The 15,643-nt window shown below is 38.9% G+C and overlaps 1 protein-coding gene across 9 annotated transcripts in view; it reads left to right on the forward strand.

Moving 5' to 3' along the window:
- The window catches only part of RBFOX1 (RNA binding fox-1 homolog 1), a 2,538,143-nt gene that overhangs the window by 705,039 nt on the left and 1,817,461 nt on the right, over positions 1-15,643 (forward strand). The window lies entirely within an intron of this gene.

Consider the following 15,643-nt stretch of genomic DNA (forward strand, 5'->3'; position numbering starts at 1 on the left):
TTCCTTCCTCTGGGTTGCTCAGCTCCCCTGCTCCACAGCTCCTGGCTTTTCCTCTAGAGAGCCATTCCCTCCTCTTTTATATCTGTGAGGGTTAACCAGCTATCTTCCTCACTGAGTCAGCATAACCCACTTAATATTTCTCCAGGAGGATCAACTCCTGCTCTGAGTGTGGGATGGTTTCAAGCAAACGCTGCCAGCCTTTTACAAGGGTCCTTTGAATTTCTTAAATTAATACTTATTACCCAATAAGATAAACCACTTCTTTCACTACTAGTACTAATGGGACCTGTGGCCCCTTCCACATAAGCACATGGAAGAGAGCAAAGGCAGGTGAAACTGGGGCAAGGAGCATTTGCAGCCCACTATTTGTAAGCTTATAAATGGCCTTTTGATCCCGTCCCATGAGGTCAGAAGAAGTTGAGAGCCTGAGGGAGGCCGTCTCCAGAGCATGCTTCCAGCAGAACCCCATGAATATCCATCTGGGAATTAATGCTGCTCCAGGCATCCTTAACACCCACTCCATGACTGCATTCCTTTTAGGGAGCGGAGACTATTGAATGGGCAGAGGAAATGTCTGGTGTCAGGGGGATATGGGAGCCATTCAGCGTGCCTTATTGATAATTAAAATCAGAAAAGATTAACAAGAACATTCAGTAGCGTCTAGCAGAAACAGCCAGCAATTTTGCAACTGTGACAGCTGAAAGCTCCACAATTCTGATGTATATAATATTGTTTTGATTAAACCACTTGCCAGCCCTATTTACAGCAAGAGCTGGCTGAAAAATGCAATTTCTGTGCCACTGAATATGCCAAGGTTTTTGAAAAATTTAAAATAAAAACTTCTGTATTTTTCAGAAAATTTTGATTTTACAAGTATTAAAATCAGAAAATCTTTCCAATGGGAGTTTCCCAACCAGGTCTAATAAGTGCTAGTATATGCTTAAGTTAGTTCACTATTTTGGGATCAGAGTTATAATTCAGCATTGTGGAATGACTAGAAGTCTCCAGCATTAACTGCAGTAGCCATGCTTGCAGGCTGTTTCTCAAGCCTCTGATAAAAATTTCAAGTGGTTTATGAAGTCATCCAAAACTCCAGAATTGTACAATTGGCAAGTAATACCAGATCCTGTATTTTATAGTCTAGTTATTGTGATTTATTATACATTCTGGTGTTTCAAAAACTCTTTCCTATACATTTTCTTCCAGTTAATAAATTAAATAAAATGTAGCATCACATGACCGTAAGAGAAGCGATACAGAAAATAACTGGCAATACAATATTGATATATGCTTGGTGCAGTAATAGCAAAATGTCATCAATCATCTGTGCTCATGTTTGATGGCATCATGTAAACTGATTCAGGGTGGATGTCCTCTGCTTTAACCTTGGGTGTGTTTGCAATTTACTGTGGAGGAAAGTAATAATCCTTTATTAACTGGTAGGTGTGAAACATGCTGTATCAAGAAGGGAGGGAAATTAGAATTGGTGTCAAAATATGTCCTGAGACAAAATTGTTTTTTGTTCTCTGCACCTTTCTCTGCAGTCTGATAAACTGGAACAGTCATTATTAAACATTCTGAACTCTCGCTTAGTGTATATATAGAGAGAGAAAAATCATAAAGGCACACACATTTTTGATCTTGCTACAGCTTTAATTCTAAAGAACCTGCATAAGATAGCATTATGCATTAAGACACTTGTAATTAGGTACTTGTAGTAATGACCCATTGTCAGACAAAATAGTTCTGTTCTCATTTTCCATTAACTGCACTGAGAGTTTATTTGCTGAGAACTTGGTTTAATTCAATTAGGAGGAATTGAGACATTTACAACACAAGGTATATTAGCATAGTACTTTGTTTGTAATGAAAGCCAAAAGCATTTAGTGGAAGAGCTAATTATCTGAGATTTTCCTTCTTATAGTAGGAAAAGGTTTATACAAAATTTTAGCACTCTGTTTTTCAAAATCCCTTAAGCTTTAATTAATGGTTGAGAGAGAGGAGATGCATGGAAAAGGTTCAAAAAAGTCTTCTCTTAAATTCATAATCGAGTAAAAGCAATTGATTTCAAGTGAAAGGGGGAAAGTTCATTTTTAATTTGAAAATTCTGCAGTATCAGCAGCCTTTTCCATTTTAATAGGTAAGCTAACAGTGAAGTAAATGTACCAGAGAGGAAAGATGCCCATTTTTGGTCAACAAGAAAATTTATTTCCAGGAATAAGGATTGATAAATTCATGCTTGTGTTGTGTGCTGATCTATTGCAAAGCTCTTGTACTGTTAAACAACAAGGTTCTATGTAGATAGTGTAAATTCCAAAAGCCGTGTTACAGATTCAGATTATCCTTAATTATCAAGCAGTTTTTTATTCTGGCTGTTTAATAACTTTCTGTTCAAGTACTATTTTTGCCTGTTTCTTTGGTACAGTGTGTCTGTGCTAAACACTGGACTGATTAGTATGCCTCCAAAGAGGTACAATGCACAGAGACTGGAATGAAGGTTCTGCTGCCTCTGATAAAACATGTTCTCTCGCTACCTGTCAGTTTGCTTCTAGATCTTTGCATCATCTTGCAAGTGTCTCTAGCATGATACAGAATTTTGGGTTGAATCCTATTTTCAATCAATGTCAATAGCCAAACTCTGTGTAAAATCAATGGGAGTAGGATCCAGCCCATAAATAGACAAATATAAGCAAATATTCCTAGAAGAGTTAAACAGCCTTCCTAAAAGCCTTTAACTAAATCAACTCAAACTCACTAGTATTACATTGGTTCTATCGGGGCAGAAGACTAGACAGCAGTGTGTTTGCCCTGTAGTAATAGTTGCTTGTTATATAGAAAAAGTTTTTATGTTTGGTAAGGTCAAAGTTCCCTCTTCTAAAAAGTCCCTCATCTCCCCATCCTCATTGAATTCCATCATCTTGCCCTTAAAGATTCCGCTGTTCTTTTTATTCAGTAGTTTTCTGTCTATGCCAACATTCAAGCATCAAAGGCAGCCCTGAGCTAGGGCTGCTGTGTCATTCCTTATGGATTTAGCAGCAATTTCCTTTAAAACACAGTTGCTTTCCCTGCTCCAGTTCATTCCATTGGCTCCAAACTAAACACTGCAGAGTTTGGACTATATCAGACTGAATCACATTGTCTTCTTTTTTTATAGTTCATCTCATACATTTTTAGTTTTGTGAGAATATTAAAGGAAAACTTAGGGCAAAAGATATTTGCCAAACTAAGAATGCAGTTAATATGACAGCCCAAAGTAATTTTTTTCCTTTCTTCCTATAAATCCCCCAGGAAAAAAAAACAGCTTTCTGTGGAGATGCTGAGAGCAAAACCAGCTTGCTTTATCCAGAAATTAGTATCTCCTAGTTTGCTGTCTACTGTTTCTTTTCAAAACAAATTCATGTACTGAGATTTGTTGCTCCGTAAATTACTGTTGAGTTCTTATATTAACATAATTCTAATAGTAATCCGTTATTTGTGTTTACCAAGTATAACTGATATTTACTGTACCAAATTGCTCTAGTTTTGTGCATTAGGATTTGTTACATTGCATTAACATTTCATTATTATTTCTGTGTACATAACCACATGAATGTTAGTATTTGCCCTTTCTCCTCCTTTGTCTTTCCTTAATAAGAATCACTGTGGTACTGGTTGCTGCTAAATCAGTTTCTCTTATGTTTAATTCTTGCAGTTTGGTTGGTGGAGTTGTAATTACAGCAGGGCAAATATTTCACATAAAAAGAATATTAGTGAATATTAGTGTGACTATTTAAACATATTTGCTTTGACAGTGTTTGTAACTTTTTTGTGTTTATTTTCTACAAGATGAGTTGACCTTCATTAAATAAGTTTGTTGGCATCAAATTTTGAACAAATATTTCAGAATATTTGCAGTAAGAGAATTTTAAATTTGTAATTGTGAATATTCACATGAAAAAAGAGCAAGGCTTATTCAGACATGAGGCAGAAGCATACCATATGACTTCTCCATCCTATGAACTAGCTGCACTAGTTTGAAGGCGACTCTGTTTCAAAAAAGTTGTTTACATCTGTGATTTCAGATATTCCTAATTTTTGGTAGGCATTATATGACCTTAGACGTTGCACTCCTTCCCCATTGGCTGATATTAGGTAAAGAATGTGTGTGATTGGTCTTCATCGTCTCTTGTAGCCCGCCTGACAATAAATCATATTTTCAGTACCACCCACAGTGTGGCCCAGTTATGTATTATAACTTGTCACCAGAGCAACCCCCTACTCAAAAGTGTGAGGGCGATATTAGGAGAATTTGGAGTATATGATTTCTTTTTTTCAGTGAATTTAGTGCATAAGTGCAGGGCTAGCTCCAGCGTTTTTGCTGCCCCAAGCAGCGGGGAGTAAAAAAAAGAAAAAAAGAAAAAAAAAGCCACAATTGGCAGCACTTTGGCAGCAGCTCTACCGCCACTGCTTCATTTTTTAGCCGCACTTCGGCGGCAGGTCCTTCCCTCTGAGAGGGACTGAGGGAGCTGCTGCCGAATTGCCACCAAAGACCCAGACATGCCGCCCCTTTGCGTTGGCTGCCCCAAGCACCTGCTTGATGTGCTGGTGCCTGGAGCCGGCCCTGCTTAAGTGGCAGACTGTGCTTGGCCCATATGTGGGTAAGCAAGCAGAGGGAGGTCATAAGAAACTCTCTGTAACCCTTGGCACAAGTACAATTCTTCTGAGTGCAGGAAGTGCTCTCTGTTAGTGCCCCACCATTACCTTCTCTGCCCTGACTAGCATATCTGGTTACCTACAGGGGTAGCTCATGCTGCATTCCCTTAAGTGGTGATGCAACTGGTGCATTCACTATGCACCAGGAAACTGCAGGAGGCAATTTGTTCCCTTTAGGGTAGGACAACACCACATAACCCCCACATGGGCCTATGATCACCTGGAGTTCAGAAAATACAACCACTCCCTGGGACACCAGTGTCTTTAGAGCATTACTTTTTACTAATTTTCTGAATGCAACTCCTTTTAGCTTTATTTAATGCTACCTCAGTTGCTAATGAACTGCAATTCTTGCTGATGAGCAAGTGAGAGTAATGCCTCAGACCCCAGTGATGTTATTTGGCACTCAAGATTAATTATTCTTATTAGAGCATGCCAGCCTGGCTTCTCTCTCTCTCATCTGCTGCACTGTCAGAGCTGGAATGGAGGAGTAGCGTATGTTTATCAATCTGATTCTTTCCTTTTGTATTTGGTATCCTCGTTCACAACTTCTGAGTAGCTCTTAGTGAGTTCATTACCATTGTTGTATGGTTTAATTATTATTTATTATTATCCCTCAACTAGTCAGGCTTTTCATCACAGGATTGTTTTATTAGTGTGTGATTTTGCTCAGCATCTTTTTTTCCCATCTTTTAATCATCAAGGCTGTCATTGATTCATGCTGAAGTAAACATTGATGTCCCCCCTCCTCCCAAAACATTTACAAAGTACTCCAAATGTAGCTCAGCAGGATTCTGGTCCTAACTCAAATTAAATGTCATACACTGGATTTGTTTATCTCTTCACATCCTTCTATCACAGATGTTTGTCCTTTGGCTCGTTTCTTTTTCTAATTAATTTTTTATTAAGGTTTGAAACACCTTCTGTCTAGCCAATTTCCCCCATCTCAATAGGTTCATTTCAGTCCCAGTCACCTGCAGTGATTTCCAAAAACAGAATGTTATTTACTCTTGTTGCAAGTGACCTTTGCTTCATTAGACAACAAGGGTGGTGAGGAAATATGTATTTTGATTCTATTAGTGACACTGAGGTTATATTTCTGTGATCGTTGAATGAGAAACTGGCATATGGGGTTCTACAGATAAGTCAGACCAAAAAAAAAAAAAGATCAGGGATGGTGTTGGCCTATACTCAATGGAGAAGGTGAGCTGGTAATGGAAGACTGTAGGAAAGCACAGCTGCTCAATGCCTACTTTGCTTCAGTCTTTTCACAAAAAAAGAATGTGACCAAACCACTGGTGAAGTTATCATAAAGAATACAAGGGAAGGGATGCAGACAAGAATAAGTAAAGAACATGTCAGATCTTCTGACTAATGTGAATGAATTCAAGTCAGTGGGGCCTGATGCTGAAGGAATTAGCCAAAGAAATCTTGAAGCCACTGGCAATAATATTTGCAAACTCATGGATGATAGGAGAGATCCCAGAAGACTGGAGAAAGGCTAATGTAGTGCTCATCTTTAAAGAGGGGAAAAGGAGGAGCCAGGGTACTATAGATCAGTCAGCCTGGCCTCAATAATAGCCTGGGAAGCTATTAGAGCAATACATAAAACATTCAATTTATGAATACCTGGAGGGTGAGGGGGTGATCACCACCAGCCAGCATGGATTTACTAACAAATCACGACAAACTAGTTTGATTTCCTTCTTTGACAGGGTAACTACTTTGGAGGATAGAGGGAGTGTGGTGGACATAATATACCTTACCTTTAGCAAGGTTTTTGACACAGTCCCACATGACATAAGTGGTTCGAAAATGTAGGCTTGGTGGAACTACCATTAAGTGGATAGTTAAACAACTGCAAACAATGAGTATCTATTAATGGAATGATGTCAGATTGGAAGGAGATCTCAAGTGGGATTCCACAGAGATCTGTACTGGGTCCTATGTTACTTAATATCTTTATTAATGACTTGGATGTAGGAATAGAGAGCATACTGATCAAATTTGTAGATGACACAAAGCTGGGGGGCAGGGTTTTCAAAAACCAGGGTGACCAGATGTCCTGATTTTATAGGGACAGTCCTGATTTTTGGGTCGTCTTCTTATATAGGCTCCTATTACCCCTCACCCCCATCCTGATTTTTCACACTTGCTGTCTGGTCACCCTATTTCAAACACTTTAGAGGACAGAGCTAAAATTCACTGGGTAATAGACAACAAAATGAAATTCAACAATGAGAAATGTAAGGTGCTACGCTTAGAGAACAAAAACCAAATGCACAAATACAGAATGGGGGATAACTGGCTTGGCAGCAGCACTGCTGAGAAGGATCTACAAGTAGTGATGGATCACAACCTCAACATGAGTCAACTGTATTATGCTGTTGCAAAAAAAGCATATGCAGTTTTGGGTTGCACTAACAGAAACATAGCATGCAATTCATGGGAGGTGATAGTATCACTCTGTTCAGTGTTGGTTAGGCCTTAGCTGGAGTACTGTCTAATTTTGGTCACCAATATATGGAAAGGATGTGGAAAAACTGGAAAGGATCCAGAAGCGAGTGACAAAGATGATCAAAGGAATGTAATGTAAGCCATATGAGCAAAGGCTGAAGAAATTGAATATGTTTTGTTTGGAAAAGAGAAAATTAAGGGGGCCATGATAGCAGTCTTCAAATACTTGAAAGGCTGCCATTAAAAAGATGGAGAATAGTTGTTCTTTCTTGCCACAGAGGGCTGGACAAGAGCCAATGGATTCAAACTACAGCATAGCAGATTTAGATTAAATCTCAGGGAAAATGTCTTAACTGTAAGAACGGTATGACAATGGAACAGACTGCCTACGGAAGTCATGGACTCTCCTTCACTAGAGATTTTGAAAAAGAGGCTGGATCGCTATCTGTCGCGTATGGTTCGGATTCAACAAATCCATAGTCTTGTCTGGGGGCTAGACTAGGTGACCTTTGCGGCCCCTTCTGATCCTATGGTTCTAGAATTCATATAGCAAATTATGTTATGTTGGACTTGGTTCACAATCACTTCTGAACTCTAATGATAGAGGATATAAGGCCTGAAGAATGATGTAAGGCAACTTTCCATATTGGTATCTGAAGTCTCATCCTTGTGCCAGTGAAAAATTATAGATAGGTACTTTTGAAATCAAGACAACACTAAAAAAGCCATAACTGACCTGGTCAGAACAGGACAAGTGGCAGGCAACCAATAATATCTTAAAATCAATTATTTTGCTAACCATTCATGGAAACCAAACACACAAAAAGACAAAAATGCAGTGAAAGTGAGTTTGTTTTAAAAAATGAATGTGTATTGGTAGGAAAGAAATGTGCAATATTCAGCCAGCTCTAAGCATGACTTTCCTTTCATCTAACTGAAAAACATGCTATGCCTAAGACAATTCTTTATGCGAAGGTTTTGAAACTTTGTATGGTGGAAAGGCCATCTTCCCCTTTTCTCCCCACTTTTTCATTTTCAGGACTAGGACAACTTTTTCCAATTTAATTTCCTTGAAAAATATTTCACAAATACAAGGTATGAAGTACATGGACATTTATTGCAACAGTGGCTATATGCATTTAAGTTATTGTCTTGGATGTAACGAAAGAAGTATAAGATAGGAAAATGCAAGCTAATGCACCTGGGGTGAAATAACCAAAAACACACACAATAGATCAGAGAAATCCAGGAACCCGTAATGCTGAGATAAACATAGAAGCAATAGGGGCAACAGATTAGACACGAGGTTGCAATGTGATAGGTTAGCAAACAAGACCAGTTCAATTTGGGACTGCATGCTCCCCTTCTCAATATTCAGTTCTGCTGCTATTGTACCCGGATTTCGCTATTAACTTTTGGGCAGCGTTGTTACCAGATAAACATTAAAAATGTGAAGGAAAGTTCCATGAAGAGAAACAAAAATGAGTAGGGGGGATGACTTATGAAGAATGATTAGAATGGCAATATATATATATATATATATATATATATATATATATATACAGTATGGCTGAGTTACTGCTATTGGATACAGCGTACAGCTATTTGAAAGAGTGCAAACTCCATGACCAGTAAGAAGTTACTTTTGAATAATAAAGTGTAATGGTAGGAGAGGTTAGTTGTCCTGAGTACATATCCATCCAGGACACTAAGCACATATTTAGCACAGCTAGACCCTTCCACCCATGGCACCACCATGGCTACACTCTATTTTTAGCACAGTAGCTTGATCCTAGCCAGCGCAGGTATGTCCCCTGGAGCTGGGAACTGCAGTCCCAGCTAGAAGTGTAGATGTACCTCTAGCCAAGTTGAGACAACCTGAGTAACAGCATCTTGGTGCAAATGACATTGCTTAGCATTGAGGCATTTTGTGGGGTGCCTATAAACAGAATATAATATTTTAGATGTGATCACAGCAGACTTGTATAGAGACAGTCTGCTACCTCCCTTTCCTATAATGTGAAAATAGCTGTCAGTGATGATTCCCCACTGTGGAAGGAAAATTTGAATATGCCTTGTCACCGGTAAGGAGAAGAGAGAAATCCATAATATATGTTTATCTCTGTGTCCGTTAACATTGGATGCACTCTATTTCCTGACATAGAAGTGGTAGTATCCCTCCTGCTGCGGAGAACAGAGGTGAGTGGGTTGGTTTGAGCTTTATATTTGTGTTCAATATTGCATTAGGAGTCATTGGGACCACTCACAAGAGCAGAATCCCAAGGTTGGTCTCTAAGGTGACAGGAAAATAAATTCCTGGGGTTTTTATGACTCCCATCACTGGGATGTCCCCAATTTTGATCATCCCAGTTACAGTTAGAATTATAGAATTTTCTTTAGAAAGCAGCAGCTTTGTAGTATGTTCTAAAAGTGGTTAGAAATCAGATTAGTCAAATTTTCTCTGGTAACTTGTTCAATAGTCGGGCCCCTACCTTCATCTCCAGTAAAAAATCCCCAGCGACTGGAATGGGAACAAGAGCAAGGCTCTATGGTGGACATTTTTAATTGAAATTGCTTGTCAAAGCAGACACTCCAGATTGTTTCTCTGGTTTTCTGTTATGCAGTTTGCCTTCTCTCATGTGCTGTCACACCACTTACAAGTGACTCCTGCCATTGTAACCTATCTTTGGCATACTGGCAGTGCTCTGATTTGTCATGGAACAGACTTAACTGATCCTCACAGACTCAGATAAGAGAAGATGTGTTTCAAGGGTAAAAATGTATGAGGCCTAATCGAGACATAATGTGGCAGTCCATTACTTTACTGCTACAGATTTGAATCTGACCCATGCCCTCTACACTGCATTTTACCAACTACTTTTCTTACTGGATAGGACATTTTTTGGTGGAGAAAAAAATACTTATTTGTCTTCATAACTTTCAAGATGTGATACATCCAGTTCTGAAATGTAAGCAAATAAAGAACATGATCCTCAGAACCTGAGGCTGAAGACAATAGCTGATTGCCTCATATGACCTTTCGCAGTTGTATTGGATCTCCTGCTAGTTCTAGCTACTTGCTTGCTCTGTATGCTTTTGTCATATCTGTTGGAGTTCTTAATGGTGCTTCTGAAGACCCAACACTTGTACCAGAATCTATTATAATAATTTGTCTCTTGGCTGCTACTATAATTACTCTAAATTGTGTTCCACAACAGGGAGAGGGACATTAGGTTTACACAAATAAATACTATATATCATATTCTATCACAAAAAATTGCCTCCTGCTTTCCTTTGCTGCACATTAGTTGCATAGTATTTAACCTTTAGAAGTTTAGCGAATGCTACATAACAGAGGACTTCCCATCCTCCTCCTCCTCCTCATCTTCTGATGCTGATAGCTATCCTGAAATTATTTTTCCGTTTGCTATGTAATATGTTAAAGAACAAAAGAGAGCAAAACAATGTTACTGGGGAAAATACTGTAACTTTCTGGTTGCTACTGTCAGTTTAAATACATGAGATTCACTTAAGACTGTGAGTTAATAAGGAAATCAAAAGGTCATTTGGCCAGTTGTTGGCTAAGACTATTATAAATTGCAGTATTACCTGTGATAAAAGACTAAAAATGTCGTTGGGGTAGAGATTACACTAATAGTGTTCTTATTTATTTTCACCATCTGCTTGATTTTAACTTCAGATTGGGAAATGCTGTTTGTTTATTGTTTGGGCAAGGTTCTGATGTCTTTTGTTCACACTGGAAAATACCTTATTCGGCAAGTAATCCTATTGAAGTCAGCTGGATTATTTGTGCAGGAATATACTGTTCAACATGAGTAAGGGTATTTAAGTCTGGTACATAGAAAGTAAGGATGAAAATCTCCTGGTGGATTATCTAGGCCAGGTCTAAACTAGAAAATGTTGCTAGCATAGCTATATCAATACAGCTATATTGGCAAACCGTCCTAAATGTAGATGCAGTTTAGACTGGCAAAAAAATCCTTTAGCGGATGTATCTTATACTGATTCTCCAAGCGACATAAACTATATCAGCAAAAGCATTTCTGTGCCAGGACAACTGCATCTACACTAGGCCTTTTGCTGGCATAGAAATATCACAAAAATCACACCTCTGACTTTACTATACCGGCAAAAGTTGCTAGTACCTGGCCCTAGTCTGTCTGTCTGCTAGTTTAGAGTTGCTCCCTACCATGTTTTTTTAATGTTTTTTTTTCCAGTCTAGTTTTTAATATCTATTCTTAGTCTTCATTGAACTTCACTAAATAAAGGAAATAAAAATTCTATATATTTTTTACAGAGGAAAATGTAGACTTCCAAATACCTTTTAATGGAGATGTAAAACAGTAACTAGTGATGCTATGGTTTTATGGTAAGTATGAGTAAGGATGGGCCAATGTGTGTGCTATGCTGGAAGAGTTGTGTATGGGTTGCTTTGTGCTGGGAGATTTGTGTTGATTTTTACAGGTGACAAATGAAATGTGTGCGCTGCAGTGGGGGGGTTTATGTATTTGGGGTTAGGATGTCTGGTGCTGTGTGGTTAATTTTGAAGAACTATGGCAGCTGGGCCAAGTAATCCGCTAGCCATGCAGTCTGCCTCATACAACCAATGAAATGGTTGCATGCAAATTAGCGGTAGGTAGTAAGAGTGTTGATTGATTGCATTACCTCTGATATCACAGTGGTCTAGAACTCTTGGCATGGCATAGATACATGCCATACATGCATGGCTGAAAGCCCATGCTGTCACATGGGAGTAATTTGTAAGGTCAAATTGGCACACAACTTAACAATTGGATGGTAACAGACCACAATACCCAGTGATTATTCAAATTGGTGATAGTCTAAACAAAAAGAGCCCTTAACCATACTTGTAGTGCTTCCATTACTGTAAATTGACTGAACAGAGATTCTAGCTTTGCCAAATACTTACTGACAGGGTTCAGATGGGTTTGTACCCAGCATGGCTAAGCTATGCTACCACTGCCAGTGCTACCATGGCAACACAACTGTTTATCCTCATGCTTATTCTTATCAAGCTAGCACAAATATGTGTACACAAGCTAGGAATTGCATCCCTTGCTCGTAGTGTAGACATAGCCACAGACAGAGTGACAATCTTGAAACCTTATACCAGTAATAATCTCATTGTTAATCAGAATCTGATACTGATTCAAGAGAGAAAAACAGATCTTTTCAAGTAATTGTTTGCATTTCTAAGATCAATATACTAATTGGTATGAAATATAGATTGAAACAAATATTTTTGATAGCATCGCAATGACAAAAAGTTTCAGAAACACACTCAGGCCTCAATCCAGGAAAACACTTAAACCCATGCTGAAGGTTAAGCACATTCTTAAGTGCTCTTCTTTCATAATGATGCTTTCCCAGATATCTGTGCCTCAGGTCCAGAAACTACCCCCCAAAAAAACCAACTCTACCAAAATAACACATTGCACACCCCTCTGCGGAGAGCATGAGAGAACCAAGAACATGTGACAAATGTGTAGTCATAGATACTGTGATGAAGATCGTAGAATAAAAACCTATATAGAATAGAAAAGAACAAATGTTTGAATTGTGTCTCTCTTTAACCCACCCAAGAATTTGGCATGTTCTGTTAGATTGAGAATATTTTCTCATTAATTTCTTCTGAGATACTAACTAGCAAATTTTAACAGTCACAGGACACGGATCTTCAGTGTGCTAGAACTAAACTAGCCTTTCTTAATACGCCACTACCAAGGACAAGCAAAGTTCAAGAATTTTTCAAGCCATTCTTTTTTTAAAATCATATAGAAGATATATTTAGGGCAATGCTTACTGTCATAAATAAAAGGATTCTTAGAATCCAAGCTGCCAGAATTTCCAAAGAATGCATGTAAACATTTCACTTCTAACAGTGACAGCTAAATGAGAATGCTTGCTCATTACTTATAAAGAATATAAGGGGCACAGATGGGTTAGGAACGTAAATTCCTTAAAATAATCCATAGAAAGTGTAGTTTGTTTTGTAAGTGTGAAGTAGGTAACATTTTTTTTTTAATGCTAGCAATTTCCTAAAGGTGTAAATAATGAAAAGGTAATTAACTGTTGTGTTGGTGGTGATAGAAGAATACTTTTCTTGGAAAGATAGAAAACAAAGATCATTGTGGTTAAATAAAACAATAAAAAGCACAAATGCTCATTTCTAGCCACTACAATGATACATGTTATTATTGGGTTTTAAAATAAATGTATCAGTCATATATGAAATTAGTGAGGAAAATATGTGGTCTACTACAGTATTAAGGGAAATGCACAGATTGTATTTTAAACTTACTGAATCAGGGTCTCTGGAAATATTTGCATTGTACATGTTTTGTACGATTATTCATGGGTTTTTAAAAATTGACAATAAAACATCATTGGCGATAGTAACATCTCTAACAACCTTGGTTCAGTTAATTGTCCGTATGAGATACCAAAACTGCTGTTATTTCAATGATGCATTTAACTTTCATGAAAGGTAAGGAATTTACTGCACTGCAGCAAGAAGTCTTTTTGTTTACCTGTGGATGACTTCAGGCAATGAGAGTACTGGTTGGTGCTTCTGGAATCCTATTCATTATTTACATTCCTAGGCTGTTAGGATACTTGCAGCAATGTCACACTAACCTCCATGAATTCTTGATTGAGGGATAAAAAATTAATAGTATGAACTGATAAGAATGTTGGTATATAGATCCAAGTCAGTTTTAAAACAATCATGATGTAACGGAACTGTCAGTTCAAAAAATCTCAGGGTAACTTTTAATGCTACAGGATTCCTATCAGGGAATGATTTCCCCCTCTCCTTCTGCCCCACAGTTACAGGGTTGGACAGTGACTCTTCAGAATAAACAATGTTTACTTATGTAGCATCCGGTAGCTGGTTTACCATTTTGTCAGGTTTCTGGTTTTGTTACAGTCTAGTCATTTAGAGTGTCTAAACATCCCTCAGCCATGGAAATGAAATTCAGATTAAAATTTGAGCTACACTTACCTCTACCAGGTAGAGTTGTATGCCTTTTTAGAGAAACATCTGACAAGTGGCCCTAATAGCCACTCTCCTCCCTTGTTGATCCCCTCCCCCAATCTGAGTAAGGAATCCAATTACCTGAGTTTGACTTTGTAGGATATACAGATGCCTGGATATATTGGCTGAAATTGGCATCCACAACACTGCAGGGATAACAAACAATCTGAAATCGCTGAAATCAAATCATAGGTGACAACCTCATTTTATTAGACTGTGGAATAATGATGATGATTATTCAGATGAACACAAGTGAAAAATAGAACTCTCATGCGGTCTGCCTCTTAGTAACAGTTAAAGTGAAAATTGCCTGTGATGCCAGGATGGGGAGTAGCATTAGCAGCATTTTGCAAACTATTGTATTTTGTTTCCTGGGCTCCATCTCTCTTTTTTTTTGGTTGGTTTTTGAGGGGCAGTTTGTTTTGGGGGATTTGTTTTTGATTTTGAGTTTATTTTTGTTTGGTTTGGTTTTTTGGTTCCTAAAATATCCTCTATCATCCTAGTCATCATTTCAACCAAAACCAGCCTTCCTCAGAATAAAATGAATATTGGAGAAAAAAAAGTATAAAGAGAATCAGAAAAGCCTGCATGCCTAGAATACATTACCCTACCCAGTGGCAGGTCAAGTACCAGAATATTCCAGAGAACCACAATTTCTAAGTCAGTGATAGTGTTTTCTAACTATTGAGCTGACGTTGCACTCATTGTGCATATCACCTGCATGTTACCAAAACAGTGCATTCCCTGCTGCCCTGGCCACATTGCTTCCCAGCCCAGGCTTCTCATTCTCTATTTGTGTTTGACCACTCTAGAATCCCATCGGCAGAGGAGATCTTGCAGCCAGTTGACTGTTGCAACTCTTTCCCTACCTCTTTAGTAGAATTTCTGCCTCTTGGGCCTTCTGCAGGAGCTATACTGACAGAGGCTCACTTAGAGTTGCCAGGCCTCTGGTTGAAAAGGGACCCTGGTGGTTCCAGTAAGCATGACTGACCAGGCTGTTAAAAGTCCAGTCGGCAACACAGCAGGACTAAGGCAGGCTCCCTGCCTACCTTGGCTCCATGAGGCTCCAGGAAGTGTCCAGCATGTCTAGGTCCTAGGTGCAGGGGTGGCCACAGGGGCTCCACGCACTGCCCCTACCTCAGTGTCCACTCCACAGCTCCCATTGGTCAGGAACCATGGCCAATGGGAGCTGCGGGGGTGGCGCCTGCAGGTGAGGGCAATGCACACAGTTTCCTAACTTCCCCTAATCCTAGTTCCCTCAGGCTCTCCTCATAAATCATGTCCTCCAGCCCCCTAATCATTTTTGTTGCCCTCCTCTGGCCTTTTTCCAATTTTTCACATACTACTTGTAGTGTGGGGCCCAAAACTGGACACAGTACTCCAGATGAGGTCTCACCAATGCCGAATAGAGGGGAA

This window comes from Gopherus evgoodei, chromosome 10 (genome assembly GCF_007399415.2).
Source record: "Gopherus evgoodei ecotype Sinaloan lineage chromosome 10, rGopEvg1_v1.p, whole genome shotgun sequence".
Lineage (NCBI taxonomy): Eukaryota > Metazoa > Chordata > Testudines > Testudinidae > Gopherus > Gopherus evgoodei.